The 18,449-nt window shown below is 46.0% G+C and overlaps 2 pseudogenes; both read left to right on the top strand.

Annotated features, from left to right (window-relative positions):
- Positions 1-15,146, top strand: part of LOC145337549 (butyrophilin-like protein 2) — a 29,304-nt pseudogene extending 14,158 nt beyond the window's left edge.
- A 237-nt stretch (positions 15,147-15,383) lies between these two features.
- Positions 15,384-16,488, top strand: LOC145337573 (butyrophilin subfamily 3 member A3-like; annotated as a pseudogene).
- Positions 16,489-18,449: the final 1,961 nt, after the last annotated feature.

Below are 18,449 nucleotides of genomic sequence, written 5' to 3'. Positions count from 1 at the left end.
CAACTCCTAGGAATGCAGCCTCTTTCCTTCACTGCAAGAAAAATGACTAAGTGTGAGGTAGAATTGCAATAAAAAGGAAATGATCATGGGAGACTGCTGTCCTCTACTAACCTAATCAACAACAGAAGGAGAAGCATCTTCAGGAATGAGTCTATGCCAAAGCATTAAGCAGCTGTTCATGAATAAGCCTGCTAGAATTGGACTGTAGATGCAGAACATGTACATCAGATGTTCTACACACTTCCCTTAAAGATACTTCTGCTGTAGTATTCCAATTATAAGGTACCTGGATCTGCATCTTGTGGGCAGCAAGGGTGGCACAATGATTAGCACTGCTGCCTCACAGCTGTGAACACCTGGGTTTGATTTCTGGCTTGAGTCACTGTGTGGAGTTTGCAAGTTCTCCCTGTGTCTCCATGGATTTTCTCCAGGTGCTCCGGTTTCCTCCCACAGTCCGAAAGACGTGCTGATTAGGTGTATTGGCCATGCTAAATTCTCTCTGTGTGCCCAAACAGATGGCGGAGTGTGGAGACTATGGGATTTTCACAGTATCTTCATTGCAGTGTTAATGTAAGTCTACTTGGGACACTAATAAATAAATAAACTTTAAACTTGAAGTGCTGCATCCTGCAAGGCTATGGACCAGGTGTCGGAAAGCAAGATTAAAATGAGTGTCTAACTTCTTGCTTTTAGTTAGCACAAGCATGATTGGGTGAATGGCCTCTTTCTGCACTAAGTTTTCTATGGTTCTCATTAGTAGGACCAATATATACCGATGCTGTGAGTCAGAAGGATATTGGCAATGTATCTTTCATTTCATGGCAATATTTTAGAGTATTTTGAAAGAAATTTGGCAATAGAACAGTTTGTATCATAAATGACAAGAAAGCAGGTTGTCAGAAAATTCCACCTGGTTAATTGACGATCTTTAGGAAAGGAAACCTGTCATCCTTTCCCTCATGTGGAGATGCTGTCACTGGACTGGGATAAACACGGTAAGAAGTCTCACAACACCAGGTTGAAGTCCAACAGGTTTATTCGGCAGCACAAGCCACAAGCTTTCGGAGCGCTGCCCCTTCATCAGGTAAGTGGGAGTTCACAAACAGGGCATATAAAGACACAAACTCAGTTTACAAAATAATGGTTGGAATGCGAGTGTTTACAGGTAATCATGTCTTAATGTGAGTGGAGAGAGGGTTAAGCACAGATTCAAGAGATTAGTATTGTCTCCAGCCAGGACTGTTAGTGAGATTTTGCAAGCCCAGGCAAGTTGTGGGGGTTACGGATAGTGTGACATAAATCCAAGATCCCGGTTGAGGCCGTCGTCATGGGTACAGCACTTGGCTATCAGTTTCTGCTCAGCGACTCTGTGTTGTGTGTCATGAAGGCCGCCTTAGAGAGCGCTTACCTGAAGATCAGAGGCCGAATGCCCGTGACCGTTGAAGTGTTCCCCAACAGGAAGAGAACACTCTTGCCTGGTGATTGTCGAGCGGTGTTTATTCATCCATTGTCTCCCCAATAATCCATGCCTTGGGACATCCTTATCAGGTAGACAACGTTGGCCGAGTTGCAAGAGTATGTACTGTGTACTTGGTGGATGGTGTTCTCATGTGAAATGATGGCATCCATGTTGATGATCCGGCATGCCTTGCTGAGGTTGCTGTGGCAAGGTCGTGTGGAGTCGTGGTCACTGTTCTCCTAAAGGCTGGGTAGTTTGCTGCAGACAAGGGTCTGTTTGAGATTGTGCAGTTGTTTGAAGGCAAGAAGTGGGGGTGTGGGGATGGCCTTGGCGAGATGTTCGTCTTGACCAATTACATGTTAAAGGTCCGGAGAAAATGTCATAATTTCTTTACTCCAGGGAAGTACAGGACGACGAAGTGTACTCTGTCCATTGTGTACCGTGTTTGTCTTCTGAGGAAGTTGGTGCAGTTTTTAGCTATGGCGCGTCAGAACTGTCGATCGATGAGGGTATCTTTCAGAACTGGAGGTGTCTGTTGTGATCCTCCTCATCTGAGCAGACCTTATGCATACGGAGGGCTTGTCAGTAGGAGATGACTTTTTTAATGTGTTTAGAGTGGACACTGGAGAAGTGGAGCATTGTAAGGTTATCCGTGGGCTTGCAGTACAGTGAAGTGTTGTGTTGACCATCCTTGATGGAGATGCGTGTGTCCAAGAATGCAACTGATTCTGGAGAATAGTCCATGCTGAGTCTGATGGTGGGACGGAACTTGTTGATGTCATTATATAGTTGTTTCAGTGATTGTTTATCATGAGTGCAAAGGAAGAAAATTTCTTCGATGTATCTAGTGTACAGCATCAGGTGAAGGTCCTGTGTAGGGAAGAGGTCATGTTCGAACTTGTGCATGAAGATCTTGGTACATTGAGGAGCGAATTTGGTCCCCATGGCTGTTCCGTGTGTCTGGATGAAGAACTGGTTGTTGAAGGTGAAGACATTGTGGTCCAGGATGAAGCGGATGAGTTGTAAAATTGCATCTGGAGACTAGCAGTTGTCGGCGCTGAGTATTGAAGCACTTGCAGCAATGCCATCGTCATGGGGGATGCTGGTATAGAGGGTCAAGACACCCATTGTGACAAGGAGTGTTCCTGGTTCAACTGCTCCACGTGTGCTGACTTTCTGTAGGAAGTCTGTAGTGTCGCGACAAAAGCTGGGGGTTCTTTGTACAATGGGTTTGAGGATGCCCACAATGTAGCCGGAGGGGTTCTCGCACAGGGTCCCATTGCCCGATACGATGGTACAGCTGGGTGTGTTTACCTTGTGTCTCTTCGGGAGGCAGTAGAAATCCCCTTAACGCGGGGAATATGTGGGATGAGAGCATGGAGGGTGCTCTGAAAGTCTGGATCAAAGGTCTTGATCAGTCTGTTGAGTTGACGGGTGTGTTCTTTGGTCGGATCTGCAGGTAACTGTCTGTTGTGTTCCGTTGTTCAGTTGTCGATAAACGTCTTTGCAGTAATCCATTCTGTTCAATATGATGATGGCCCCTCCTTTGTCTGCTGGTTTGATGACAATGTTGCAGTCGGTCTTGAGAGTGCGGATGGTGTTGCGCTGTGCTTAGGTAATGTTCGGGGCTGTCTTGTGAGTGTGACTGATGAACCTGGTGTTGACGCAACTCCTGATGGCTTGGGCATACATGTCAAGTCGAGACAGCGGCCTTCTGGAGGAGTCCAATTCGACTCTTTCCTCTTCGGTTGCTGCACTGCGGATATCTCTCTTGGCTGTTCCAGTTCATTGGCTGTCTCATTGCGTTCGCTGTTGGCCTCTTGGGGTTTGTGGAAGAAAACCTGCAGCCTCATTCACCTGATGAATTCCTCTGTGTCTGCTGTGAGACTGATGGGCTCTATTTTGGTGATGGGGCAGAAATTAAGCCCCCGGCTGAGAACTTCGATTTCATCTAGTTGAAGTGTGTAGTCTGACAAGTTGACAATGGACTTCTCTGCAGTGGTACTGTTTTCTACTGTGGTACCGGGTGAAGCTTGGTTGCTACAGGTGGTGATGCTGAGTTTCTCAAGTTTCCTGTTTTGGTGTGCATGTAGATGGCGTAGTTCCTTTGTCTTGTTTGCTTGGCAGAGTTTTGCAGCTGGTCTGGGTACTGAGTGCAAGTTGAGAATATGGACTCTGTCTTGGTTTCCATGATGCAGCGTTTGCTGTCGAACTGGTGTATGAGGTGGTTGAAGAGTGTGAGAGAGGTGCAATGGCAAAGTCTCTCAGCACAACTTGCGTGATAGGTTGACTGAGTGCATTCGTGATCTGTAGTCCTTTTGGTATCTTGCCTACTTTCTTGCATCTTTGTAGAAACTTGATGTCTGTGTCAATATGCGTGATCTTCTTTGAGATCCTTTCCACTTGGGAGTTGGCAGTTTGTGGTGTCGATGGTAGTCATGATGTGGAGATGCCAGCATTGGACTGGGTTAAACACAGAAGTCTTACAGGTTTAAGTCCAACAGGTTTATTTGGTAGCAAAAGCCACTAGCTTTCGGAGCGCTATTTCTCCAGCTTCCACCCCAAACACGTTAAAGAAGCCATCCCCTATGAACAAGCCCTCCATATACACAGGATCTGCTCAGATGAGAAGGATCGCAACAGACACCTCCAGACACTGAAAGATGCCCTCATGAGAACAGAATATGGCACTCGACTCATCAGTCAACAGTTCTGACACGCCACAGTGTAAAACCACACCGAACTCCTCAGAAGACAAACACAGGACATGGCAGACAAATACTCTTCATCGTTCAGTACTTCCCCGGAGCAGAGAAGCTACAACATCTTCTCCTGAGTCTTCAACATGTCATTGATGAAGATGAGCACCTCGCCAAGGCCATCCCTACACCCCCCACTTCTTGCCTTCAAGTAACCGCGCAACCTCAAACAGACCATTGTCCACAGCAAACTACCCAGCCTTCAGGAGAACAGTGACCACAACACCACACAACTCTGCCACAGTAACCTCTGCAAGACGTGTGAGATCAACGAAACGGATGCCATCATTTCGTGAGAAAACCATCCACCAAATACACGATACATTCTCTTGTAACTCAGCCAACGTTGTCTTCCTAATATGCTGCAAGAAAGAATGTCCCAAGGCATGGTACATTGGATGGACCATGCAGACATTATGACAACAGATGAATGAAAACGGCTCAACAATCACCAGGCAAGAGTGTTCTCTTCCTGTTGGGGAACACTTCAGCGGTCATGGGAATTCAGCTTCTGATCTTCGGATAAGCATTCTCCAAGGTGGCCTTCACAACACATGACAACACAGAGTCGCTGAACAGAGACTGTTTGCCAAGTTCCACACACATGAGGACGGCCTCAACCGGGATCTTGGGTTCATGTTACACTATCTGTAACCCCCACGACTTGCCTGGGCTTACAAAATCTCACTAACTGTCCTGTCTGGAGACAATACACATCTCTAACTAGAGCTTAACACTCTGTCCACTCACATTGTCTGTACCTTTAAGACTTGATTACCTGTAAAGACTCGCATTCTAACCATTATTTTGTAAATCGAGTTTGTCTCTTTATATGTCTTGTTTGTGAACAGAACTCCCACTTACCTGATGAAGGAGTAGTGCTCCGAAAGCTAGTGGCTTTTGCTACCAAATAAACCTGTTAGACTTTAACCTGGTGTTGTGAGACTTCTTACTGTATGTACTTCCCCTGTAGCCAGTGAAGATACAAATAATTCTTCCAAGGCCCCAGCAATTTCCTTCCTTGCCTCTCTCAGTATTCTGGGGTATATTGCATCAGGCCCTGTGGATTTGTCTACCTTAATGTTTCTCAAGAACCCCAATATTTCCTCTTTTTTGATCTCAACATGACTCTATCTACACACCCTTTCCCAGATTCATCATCCACCAAGTCATTCTCTGAATACTGATGCAAAGTATTCATTTAACACTTCTCTCATTTCCCCTGGATCCATGCATAAATTCCCTCCTCTGTCCTCGAGTGGGTTAGCCCTCTCCCTGGCTACTGTCTTGCTCATTATATATGTATAAAAAGCCTTTGGATTTTCCTTAATCCTGCTGGAAAATGTGGTGAAGGAAGCATATGACATGCTTGCCTTCATTGGACCTTGAGGATAAAAGTTGGCAAATTATGTTACAGTTGTATAAAACGTTGGTTAGGCCACATTTGGAATACTGTGTCCAATTCAGGTCAGCACACTACAGAAAGATGTGGAGGCTTTGGAGAGAGTGCAGAAAAGGATTACCTGGATGTTACCTGGTGTGGAAGGTACTAGCTATGAGGAAAGATTGAATGAGCCAGAATTGTTCTCCCTGGAAAGACGGAGACTGAGGTACGACCCGATTGAAGTCAAAGTTATGAAAGGTATAGATAGGGTGAAAAGTTGGAAGGTTTTTCCCAGAGCCGAAATGACAATTACAAGGGAACACAAGTTCAAGATAAGGGGGGAAAGGTTCAGTGAAGATGTGCGGGGGAAGATTTTTTACATAGAGGGTGGTGGGGGCCTGGAATGCACTGTCAACTGAAGTGGTTGAGGCAGTTACATTAGCTACATTTAAGACTCATCTTGTTAGACATATGAACAAACGGTTCATGTGTTTGTTCATATGTCTTATGACATATGACATGTCATATGGTTTAGATAAGTAAATGGTGCAGGCTTGAAGGGCTGAAGGGCCTGTTCCTGTCCTGTACTGTTCATTGTTCATTTGATTTTATTATTTCCACATGTACTAACATACAGTGAAAAGTATTGTTTCTTGCGCCCTACACAGACAAACCATACCATTCACAGAGAACAAAATAAGACAATGCCGTTTGTAGTGTTACAATCATAGCTAGGGTGTAGAGAAAGATCAACTTAACACAAGGTAAGTCCATTCAAAAATCTGACAGCATAAGAACATAAGAAATAGGAGCAGGAGTAGGCCATCTCGCCCTTCGAGCCTGCCCCGCCATTCAATAAGATCATGGCTGATCTGAAGTGGATCAGTTTCACTTTCCAGCTTTCTCCCCATAACCCTTAATTCCCCTGTCTATCAAAAACCTATCTACCCGTGACTTAAATATATTTAGCGAGGTAGCCTCCACTACTTCAATAGGCAGAGAATTCCAGGGATTCACCACCCTTTGAGTGAAGAAGTTCCTCCTCAACTCTGATCTAAACTGCCCCCCCCACCTTATCTTGAAGCTGTGCCCTCTAGTCCTGCTATCCTTTCTAAGTGGGAAGAATCTCTACCTCTATCCTATCCATCCCCTTCACGTCTCTATAAGATCTCCCCTCATCCTTCTAAACTCCAACGAGTACAGACCTAGTCGATTTAGTCTCTCTTCATAGTCCAACCCCCTCATCTCTGGTATCAGCCTCGCGAACCTCCTCTGCACTCCCTCCAAGGCCAAGGCAGCAGGGAAGAAGCTGTTGAGTCCGTTAGTATTTGATCTCAGACTTTTGTATCTTCTTCCCAAAAGAAGAAGGTGGAAGAGAGACTGTCTAGGGTGTGTGGGGTCCTTAATTATGCTGGCTGCTTTGCCAAGGCAGTGGGAAGTGTAGACCGACTCAATGGATGAGAGGCTGGTTTGCGTGATGGATTGGGCTACATTCACGACTTTTTGTAGTTCCTTGTGGTCTTGGGCAGAGCAGGAGCCATACCAAGCTGTGATACAACCAGAAGAATGCTTTCCATGGTGCATCTCTAAAAGTTGGTGAGAGTCATAGCTGACATGCCAAACTTTCTTAGTCTTCTGAGAAAGTAGAGGCATTGATGGGCTTTCTTAACTGTAGTGTCAGCATGGGGGGGCCAACACAGGTTGTTAGTGATCTGGACATATAAAAATTTGAAGCTCTTGACCCTTTCTACTTCGTCCCCATTGATGTAGATAGGGGCATGTTCTCCTTTTTTATGCTTCCTGAAGTCGATGACAATCTCCTTTGTTTTGTTGACATTGAGGGAGAGATGACTGTTGCCGGCCAAGTCCACCAGATTCTCTGTCTCATTCCTGTGCTCTGTCTCGTCATTGTTTGAGATCCGACCCACTACGGTGGTGTCATCAGCAAACTTGAAAATTGAATTGGAGGGGAATTTGGCTGCACAGTCATAGGTGTGTAAGAAGTACAGTAGGAGCTGAGAACACAGTCTTGTGAGGCACTGGTGTTCAGGATGATCGTGGAGGAGGTGTTGTTTATCCTTACTGATTGTGGTCTGTGAGTTAGGAAGTTCAGGATCCAGTCACAGAGGGAGGTGCCACGGACCAGGCCACGGAGTTTGGAGATGAGTTTTGTCGGAATCATAGTGTTGAAGGCTGAGCTGTAGTCAATAAATAGGAGTCTGACATTGGTGCCCTTGTTATCTAGGTGTTCCAGGGTTGAGTGCAGGGTCAGCTGTGGGCCTGTTGCAGCAGAAGGCAAACTATAGTGGATCCAGGTAGTCTGGGAGACCGGAATTGATTTGTGCCGTGATTAACCTTCCAAAGCATTTCATAATGATGGATGTCAGAGACACCAGCCAAAAGTTATTAAGGCACACTGCTTGGTTTTTCTTAGGTACTGGGATGATGGTTATCTTCTTGAAGCAGATAGGGACCTCAGATTGTTGTAAAGAGAGGTTGAAATGATGGTGAATACCCCCGCCAGCTGATCCACACAGGATCTGAATGCATGTCTGGGTACCCCATCGGGGCCAGTTGCTTTACATGGGTTGACCTTCAAGAAAGCTGCTGTGACATCTGCAATGGTGACCCAGATACAGGTTCATCCAGTGTGTTGAATCATATTTGGACACTAAAGGGCAATTTACCATGGCCAATCTACCTAACGTACATATCTTTGGAGTGTGGGAGAAAATGAAGCATCCAGAGGAAACCCACGCGGACACGGCGAGACTTTGCAAACTCCACAAGAGATCCAAGGCTGGAATCGAACCAGCTGTGAGGCAGCATTGCTAACCACTCTGCCACCGTACCTACTTCTACTGAGCATTTTGCACCGGCATTGCTGAGTAATCTTGCAAAATCCTCTGGATTGCTTGATATTTTCCCAGTTCAGTCACTAATTCTGATTGGGAAATGTTCCACATGCATTTCAAATACATTTGCTGTGTGGAGAGCTATACTTCACAGAAGGGAAAGCACTTATTGCAACTAATAGCAAGAGTTGTGCTAAGGTGTTCATTGTAGATTTATTTTACTCTCCATTATACTGGCCTGGCTAACACTGAGCTGCATTCTGTGGAATTATACGAACAGCCAAATTTTGAGTGGTCTCCTGGAATACTATCCACAATTGCTAAAAATAGGAGCAAATATTAGATAAGCATATTTAAGGGAAGGTCTGACTCTCAGTTACTAGTGGCACTAGATCTTGGGAGAAACCTTTTCCATTTACTCTTCTGCTCCTGAGCACAGGTTTCTCTGGGTCGGTGTAAGTGACTCCATCTCAATCACTCTTCAGACACCTGCACAATTAAAACCACAGTGAAGCTGAGTGCAAGATAGGATCTGAGGTGCTCACCTTCAGAATATTTTTGTGGGATCTTTTAACTTCATTAGAGAGGACAGATTGGACTCAGTTCAACATCCAATCCGAAATCATTATTCCAACCGATCCAATGGGTTTCCTGTTTGGAAAGTGAGGTTAAAACACCCAGATTTATATTTTTCAAGATGTCACTGTATGTGGGGAGAAATTGTGTGCTAGATTATCATCTCACTACTGGGCTGTGAGCTGCCAAAGTTGATTTAAACCCTGCATGGAGCCTTTGGGTGTGATCACCTGAATGGACAAGGTCAGCTTCTGTGTGTATGGATGATGCAGTAAAAAGTGTGACAACACCAGGTTCTAGTCCAACCGATTTATTTGATAGTAAACTCACAAGCTTTCGAGGGGATTCCCTCTTCGTCAGGTGAATGGAGAGTTCTGGCAAGGTCCCTAATTCTACCCGCCTCATTACATAACACCAGATCCAAGATAGCTCGCTCCCTCATCGGATCCAACACACACTGTTCCAGGAAACTATCCCGGCAGCATTCCAAGAACTCCTCCTCGAGCCCACCGCGTCCAACATGGGTCGACCAATCAATATGTAGATTGAAATCCCCCATAACTACGGCCGTCCCATTCCTGCACGCCGCACTTATTTGCGCGTTAACAGCCCGCCCCACCTCCAGATCATTATTCGGGGGCCTATAGACGACACCCACCAGCGTCTTCCTCCCTTTGCTGTTCCTAATCTCTACCCACAACGATTCCACTTTCTGCTCCTTGGCTCCAATATCATCCCTTGCTACCACCCTGATGCTATCCCTAATCATCAGAGCTACGCCCCCCCCTTTTTCCTCCCGCCTATACTTCCTAAACACTTGATATCCCTGGACATTCAGCTCCCAGTCCCTGTCACCTTGCAGCCACGTCCCTGAAATGGCCACCAGATCATATCCATTTGTGCTGATCTGCGCCACCAGCTCATCCACTTTATTCCGAATGCTTCGTGCATTCAGATAAAGCGCTTTCATCCCAGCCTTCACCTGGACCCTATTTGCCGTAATGCCACCAACCAGACTCACGCCCCCTACTCCCTCTATGATTGGGACATCCTCGGCCTCTTCCCTTACCTGTACCCTCTCCTTAACGTAAGACCCCGTAATGTCACCTACCCTCGCACCCTCCCCCCCCTCTAATTAGTTTAAAGCCCTGTCTACTGTCCTCTTTACTCGATTTGCCAGCACTCTGGTCCCAGCATGGTTCAGACCAACCCCATCCCACCCGAACAGGTCCCACCTACCCCAATACTGGTGCCAATGCCCCATAAATTCAAACCCATTCCTCCCACACCAATCCCTGAGCCACCCATTCACTTCCTTAATCCTATCAACCTTACACCCGTCTGCACTCGGTTCAGGTAGTAGCCCAGAGATAACCACCTTGTCGGTTCTACTTTTTAATTCCATTCCCAGCTTTTCATACTCCCTCCCCAGATCCTCAGTTCGCATTTTGCCTACGTCGTTGGCACCCACATGTACCACAACGACCGGATTCTCACCCTCCCACTCCAGGTTCCTCTGCAGCCCAGATGTGACATCCCGGACCCGAGCACTAGGCAGACAACACACCCTTCTGTGCACTTTGTCATTGTGACAAAGGACAGTGTCAATACCCTTCACCCCACTATCCCCAATCACTACTACGTTCCTTTTCACCTCTTTGCCTACGTCCTGCTGCATCACTGTACCGTGTGCAGTTTGCTCACCGACCTCACCTCCCTCGTCCTCTTCCAGACTGGAAGCAAGAACCTCAAACGTGTTATGCAGATTAAGAGGCTGAGGCCTCCGCTTCCCACCCTCCTTCCTCTGCTCCCCACCCCGCTTCCTCCTCTCAGCAGCCCCCTCTTGTCCCTGACCCTTAGAGTTAGCCAGTCTAGGAGGGGTGGATGTCACTTGCACCCCATTGACAATGGCACCCTCTCTCCCCCTGATGAGCCTCAGCGTCTGTAGCTCAGAGGCCAGCTCATCTACCTCGAGCTGGAGCTCCTCCAGCAACCTGCACTTACTGCAGACATGGTCACTGGGAAGGACCCTGGGGTCCACCAGTTCCCACATCATACAGAAACCACACATCACATGCCCCTCCATTATTCACTGTAGTAGTATTGAAAATTTCCACACAAACTCACCTGGCCCTTTTTCTCTCCAGCCCTTTTGATATTAAGCCCTAATAGCTCACTCTGCTTCCCCCTCACTCCGCTGCCCGCTCCGACGCTGCCCACTGTCTACATCAGGCCTCCTTTTAAAACTGGCGCTGATTTAAAGCTTGCTGGCCCACAACTCCCTTCTAACCACTCCCTCAGAATTCTTAAAGCGGTAAATACAAAAAGCCCGCAAAAATGCTTTTAAATGATTTAAACAGTTCTACAAGGAACAAAGTGCTTTAAACTTATTTAAACAGGTTTTTAACAGGTAAATTCTTATCTCTCTCTCTGCTCCTTCACTCGTCTGCGGGTAGAATTAGGGACCTTGCGGTGAAGGATCCTCTTGGGGAGAGTGATCATTGTATGGTGGAGTTTCTGGTGCAGACGGAGGAGGAGAAAGTGGGTTCCCGGACGCACGTCCTTTGTTTGAACAGAGGGGAGTACGGTAGGATGAGAGAAGAATTGGCAAATGTGGACTGGGGGACCGCGTTGGAGGGAAGGTCTGCTGAGGAGCAGTGGAGGAACTTTAAGGAGATCTTTCTTGGTGCTCAGCAGAAATTTATTCCGATGGTCGTCAAGGACAGTAGGAGGAGAGGTAATAAGCCGTGGATAACGAAGGAGGTGAAGGAAAGTGTTAAATTAAAAACGGAGGCGTTTAGAGTAGCTAAGAGTAGTGGGCGAGAAGAGGATTGGGAGAGGTTTAAATGTCAACAAAGATTGACAAAGAAGTTGATAAAGAAGGGTAGGAGAAACTATGAAGCTGGGCTAGCGCTTAATATAAAAAAGGATAGCAAGAGTTTTTATAAATATATAAAAAGGAAGAGGCTGGCTAGGGTGAACGTTGGACCCTTAGAGGATGAGAAGGGGGACTTAGTGGTAGGGGATGGGGAAATGGCTGAGGTCTTGAATAACTTTTTTGTTTCTGTCTTCACGGAGGAGGACGTGAATAATTTGCTGGATGTTAGAGATGGAAAGGTGGTAGGACTGAAGGGTCTTAATGACATTACTGTTACTAGAGAGGCGGTGCTCGACAGACTGGAGGGGCTGATTGTGGACAAGTCGCCAGGACCGGATGGAATGCATCCAAGGGTTCTGAAAGAAATGGCAGAGGTGATAGTGGATGCCTTGGTGGTTATTTTCCAGACGTCGCTGGATTCCGGGGAAGTGCCGGAAGATTGGAAAATGGCTAATGTTACGCCATTGTTTAAGAAGGGTGCCAGGCAAAAGGCAGGGAATTATAGGCCGGTTAGTTTCACGTCTGTTGTAGGTAAAATGTTAGAATCCGTCATCAAGGAGGAAATAGCGAGGCATCTTGAGGGGAATTGCTTGATAGAGCAGACGCAGCACGGTTTTGTTAAAGGGAAGTCGTGTCTGACAAATTTACTGGAGTTCTATGAGGATGTGTCTAGGGCGGTGGATAGAGGAGAGCCGGTGGATGTGGTCTTTCTGGATTTTCAGAAGGCGTTTGACAAGGTACCTCACAAGAGGTTATTGCAGAAGGTCAGGGGACATGGAGTTGGGGGTAGGGTGTTAGCGTGGATAGAGGATTGGATGTCAAATAGGAGGCAGAGAGTGGGGGTCAGTGGGTGCTATTTGGATTGGCGGATGGTGACTAGTGGAGTGCCCCAGGGGTCGGTGCTGGGGCCTCAGCTATTTACCTTTTATATAGATGATCTGGAGGAGGGAACCGAGTGTAGGGTGTCGAAATTTGCTGATGACACCAAGATTGGTGGAACAGCAAATTGTGCGGAGGGTGTGGAGAGTCTGCAGAAGGATCTAGATAGGCTGGGTGAATGGGCCAGGAAATGGCAAATGGAATTTAATGTTGGCAAGTGTGAGGTGGTCCACGTTGGTAGGAATAATGGTAGGAAGGATTATTACTTACGTGGCGAAAAACTGCAGCAGGCGATGGTGCAGAGGGACCTCGGGGTCCTTGTGCATGAGTCACAAAAACCCAGCTTGCAGGTGCAGCAGGTGGTCAGGAAGGCAAATGGGATGCTGGCCTTCATAGCGAGGGGGATTGAATATAAAAGTAAGGAGGTCTTGCTGCGGCTGTATAGGGCATTGGTGAAGCTGCAGCTGGAGTACTGTGTGCAGTTTTGGGCGCCGTACTTACGCAAGGATATTTTGGCCTTGGAGGGAGTGCAGAGGAGGCTGATGCCGGAGTTGAGGGGGTTGAGCTATGAGGAGAGGCTGAATAAATTAGGCTTGTACTCGTTAGAGTTTAGAAGAATAAGGGGAGATCTCATTGAGACGTATAAGATGATGAATGGGATGGATAGGATAGAGGTGGAGAGACTCTTCCCGCTCAGAAAGGATAGTAGGACTAGGGGGCACAGCCTCAAGATAAAGGGGGTGCGGTTTAGAACGGAGTTGAGGAAGAACTTCTTCACTCAAAGGGTGGTGAATCTCTGGAATTCTCTGCCTGTTGAAGTGGTGGAGGCTACCTCGCTAAATATTTTTAAGACGCGGGTTGATGGGTTTTTGATAAGAGAGGGGATTGAGGGTTATGGGGAGAGGGCGGGAATGTGGAACTGAGCCACGACAGATCAGCCATGATCTTATTGAATGGCGGGGCAGGCTCGAAGGGCTAGATGGCCTACTCCTGCTCCTATTTCTTATGTTCTTATATAAAGCGCAGACAGTTTATAGAATACTGATTAGAATGCGAATCTACACCTAGCCTGCTGTTCAAGTCCTAAAGTGGCTGACAATGTGTGTGGAAGAAGCACTGATCACAGGTTAAAGAGATGTGTATTGTCTCCAGACAGCACAGTGAGTGGGGTTTTGCAAACCCAGGCAAGTCACGGGGGTTACAGATAGTGCGACATGGACCCACTTGGGGGAAAGAGAAGCATGAATCCAGTCCATCCTTTACCCCAGTCCAATGCCGGCACATCCACATCACGTATGGATGATGGCCAGACTTGCCTCTTCAGCCTCTCCAACATATGGGTGCCTTTCTCCACCTTAACATCAGCAACACTGAGGCCACGTTGTTCAGCTTCAATTCGAAATTAGAAGTCCTCAGTATTTTTAAATTGTTGTTCTCAGGATATGAGCAATGCTGATCAAGATAACATTAGTTATCAATCACTAGTTACTGCAAGGAGATGAAGAGTTGATCACGTTACGTGGGCTGCAGTTTCACAGAGGTCACAATGAACTAATTGAATATTTAGGACAATCCAGCAGCTTTCCTGGCCATGCTTTTCTGACCCTGGCCCACACATTAGCAGGTCGATGGGATTTAATTCCTGGCCTTGTCACAGTGCGATGCGAATTCTCAGGAGTAATTCTAACCTATTCCTCCAGCAGAGAAATCCACAGGGTCAGGGTGGAAACTGCCTTCACACCTCACCCAGTATGACTGTTTGACTTTATTGAAGAGTAATATTGAATTGACTGTCAAACCAGCTTTCCACACGATCCTGTCAGTTTCCTGATGGGTGGCTCAGGTTAAAACTTCTTCCCCATCTCCTCTGGGTGTTGGTTCCAGTTTTATAACCATTACGGTAACACACCCATTACCTTCACTGGCTCCTTGGCTCAGACTTCACCTGATTGTAAGGAGTCTGTGTGTAGCTTCACCCTGGGCTGAGCTTCAATCTTCACATTTCATCCATCCATCATCTGATAGTCTGCTGATTATGGAAAACATTCTATAAATACAAACTCTGAATGGTGTTTCGTTGATGCTCAGATACAGAATTTCTTCATTTTATCATGAACCCTGACATAATGTCACCATGGGGTTTGGGCTGGGAGAGAGGGGGTGTTAAATTTCACCATGAGGTTTGGGCTGGGGATTTAAATGTCACCATGGAAATTGTGGTGGGGGTTACTAATTTGTATTGTTAGGGACAAGAAGACTGAATGCTTTGTTATTGCTGACAGAATGTGGGAATGCGATTGAGGATCTGTTATCACTGACAGACTGTGGGAATGAGGTTCAGGAACTTTATAAATAGAAGATCAAAGTTGGAGAAGTTGAAATGAGTGAAGGAAGACAGGATGAAGAGCTGGAGAATTTGGTGTCCTTGTCTCTGCAAGTCTGTTGTTCAACCTTTCAATGTTGGTGCAACGTTCGCCATCTTCTAAAACCTCAACACCTACTATTATTTTTTGATGCATATTCCCTAATACCGTCCTTCTTACTGACCATCACCATCCCACCAAATATGTTACAAAGATGTGAATTGTTATATCTATTTTATCTGTTAATGAGATGTCAGGTAGCAGGTACCTAGAACCAGAATGTAACAATTTCTCAATCACATTGAGAGCTGATGCTGCAAAAGGTGGAATTAAGTCAGGTCAGCCCCTCCAATTGTCTGTTGAGCTCCAAACTTATTTACCTCACTAGGTATCATCTTGGTTTGTGGAAACACCCAGATTGACATGTCACCTCTTCCCTCTCACTGTCAACAGTCACATCCTTCTCTTTCCCCTCCCCCCGCCATTCATGTGAGAAATGGAGAAAAGCAGTACATTTTGTGAGAATCTTGCTTTATCCCAGTCAGCGATTGGGAGTAGATATCCGATGGTTCATTAAAGAAGAAAGAAAGGTTGGGCTCTCTGAGAGCAGGAATGCAGCATCTGCCACAATGTGGAATTTTCCTCATTCTTTCAATGTGGAAAACCTGAGTGACTCCTCAGCTTCTTCACACAGACCCTCACTGCCACTAATCTCCATTCATGGCTTTCTAATTCCGCTTTCTCTGCCAGTTTCTGTGATGCTGGATTTGGAAACGATGAATGACTGGCTTCAGGTGTCTGAGGATTTGAAGAGTTTGAGATTTACCAAGACCTGGAGAAACCTCCCTGACACCAGGAAGAGATTTAAAAACAGATTGTGAGTACTGGGATTAAACAAATTCACACTGGGGAGACATTCCTGGGAGGTGGAGGTGGCGGAGAATCGAGGCTGGAATCTGGGACTCGCTGCAGAATCAGTGAAGAGGAAGACAGTGGTTTGTCTGAGCCCAGAGACTGGATTCTGGACCATTGAACGGTTTAATATCAACTCTCCTGAATCCCATCTTCCTCTCCCTGCTGGTCAGATCCTCAATAAAGCAGGAGTGTATCTCAGTTATGAGTCAGGGACAGTTTCATTCTACAGTGTGGACACCAAGTCCCATATCTACACATTCACTGGAAATAAATTCACAGCGAAACTTTATCCTTACTTTCAGGCTCGGGATAAAAACCAGTGGATGAGAATCTGCTCCAGACCTGGAAAAGGGGTGGGGCTTCAGGGTGGTCACATCATCCCGAATCTCTCAATGATGACTCCCTGATTAAGATCAGAGGTTGGGGGTTAGAAACCACCACTGACAACATATAATCAGTAAATCTGTCCTTTAATTTTCAATTTGTACATTGTAAAATTCCAGTGAAGCTGCAAATAAAACCAATAAATGTCAGAGGATTAAACTGAAAAGGAAATTAAATATCTTGTGTTTCTTCCTTTGTGTACTCCCTGCTTCAGTCAGCCAAACCACCCAGTCCCATCCTCCATCTGTTCCCCTGTTTCCCAGTCTGTAGCTGGGATTTCTTCTATATTTCTCTCTGCTCCCACAGCATAAAAGCCTGAGAGGGAAATCCAAATATTGAAGCGTGACAATACTGCATTTCCCTGGCATTTGGGAATTTGCATCTTTCTCTCTTCAACCTCTTCACTTAAAGATGACCCCTGCCCCAGAGTTGATGCTGTGAGTCTCTCTTCCCACACTCGCTCTCAGTTTAACACTGACACACTCCTTCCTCACACCCAAAAAGACCAATCCCAAAATCTGCCCCTTTCCCTCTCTGCTCCAGTGCCCATTTACTCTTCATTTCCACTCAATGCTATCTCGGGAACTTCACACATTTCCACCTCTCTCCAGTGTCTTTCTCCTGTTGTTATCCCTCCAGACTTGATATTGTAACACCTTTCTCACTGTTCAACTTTTCAAAATGATATGATCACACCGGAGGCAAAGATGAAACCGTCAGTCACCTAGTCGTTACCCCTGGTCAGCTGCTGCAATGCTGAAATTTCATAGGATAATCAGTGTTTGATATTTTGTTGACATTTTTCAGGAAATATATGAAGCTGGCAGAAAATCTAGTCAATCACTAGAAAATCTGGTATGGATGGCACGGTGACACAGTGGTTAGCACTCCTGCCTCAGCGCTAGGAATCTGGGTTTGATTCCTGGCTCAGGTCACTGTTTGTGTGGAGTTTGCACTGGTTAGGTGCATTGACCAGAACAAGTGCCGAAGTGTGGCGACTAGGGGAATTTCACAGTAACTTCATTGTAGTGTTAATGATAGCCTTACTTGTGACTGATAAATAAATTTTAACTTTAGTTCAGCCCTTTTTCATTATTCCCACTTTCATTTTTTTAAACAGCAGGTGATGTTGTATTCTGACAATGAGAATGTTTCTCAGGTATTCAACATATCACATCATTAGTGACAGGAATTAAACAAATTAACTTTTGGTGATAGGGAGATTGCAAATCTTGGTATTAAAGAAAATAATTTTACCAGAGTTAGAATTGAAAATTATACACCCACCCAGAAGTTTTCCTTGCAGTTCATTGCAGTGCCAATTTCAGCCAGAAGAAGATGATGTTGAGCTGTACAATGGTTATTAATGTATTACAGTGCTCTATCACTGGGAGGCTGAGTAAGAAGTCTCAAGTAAGAAGCCACTACTTTCGGAGTGCTCATTGCCCCTTCGTCAGGTGAGTGGGAGACATGTTCACAAACAGGACATATAAAGACACAAACTCAATTTACAAAATAATGGTTGGACTGAGAGTATTTACAGGTAATCAAGTCTTAAATGTACAGACAATGCGAGTGGAGAGAGTGTTAAGCACAGATGTGTATTGTATCCATACAGAACAGTTCGTGAGATTTTGCAAGCTCAGGCAAGTCGTGGGGATTACAGATAGTGTGACATGAACCCAAGTTCCCGGCTGAGGCTGTCCCCTTGTGTGCGGAACTTGGCTATCAGTCTCTGCTCAGCAGCTTTGCGCTGTTGTACGTGATAAAGGACGCCATAAGAAACATAAGAAATAGGAGCAGGAGTAGGCCATCTAGCCACTCGAGCCTGCCTCGCCATTCAATAAGATCATGGCTGATCTGTCATGGCTCAGTTCCACATTCCCGCCCTCTCCCCATAACCCTTAATCCCCTTGCCTATCAAAAACCTATCAACCCACGTCTTAAATATATTTAGCGAGGCAGCCTCCACCACTTCAACGGGCAGAGAATTCCAG

Source organism: Carcharhinus amblyrhynchos, unplaced genomic scaffold (genome assembly GCF_965287045.1).
Source record: "Carcharhinus amblyrhynchos unplaced genomic scaffold, sCarAmb.v2.hapA scaffold_52, whole genome shotgun sequence".
Lineage (NCBI taxonomy): Eukaryota > Metazoa > Chordata > Chondrichthyes > Carcharhiniformes > Carcharhinidae > Carcharhinus > Carcharhinus amblyrhynchos.
This window is presented reverse-complemented; position numbering and strand designations above follow the sequence as displayed.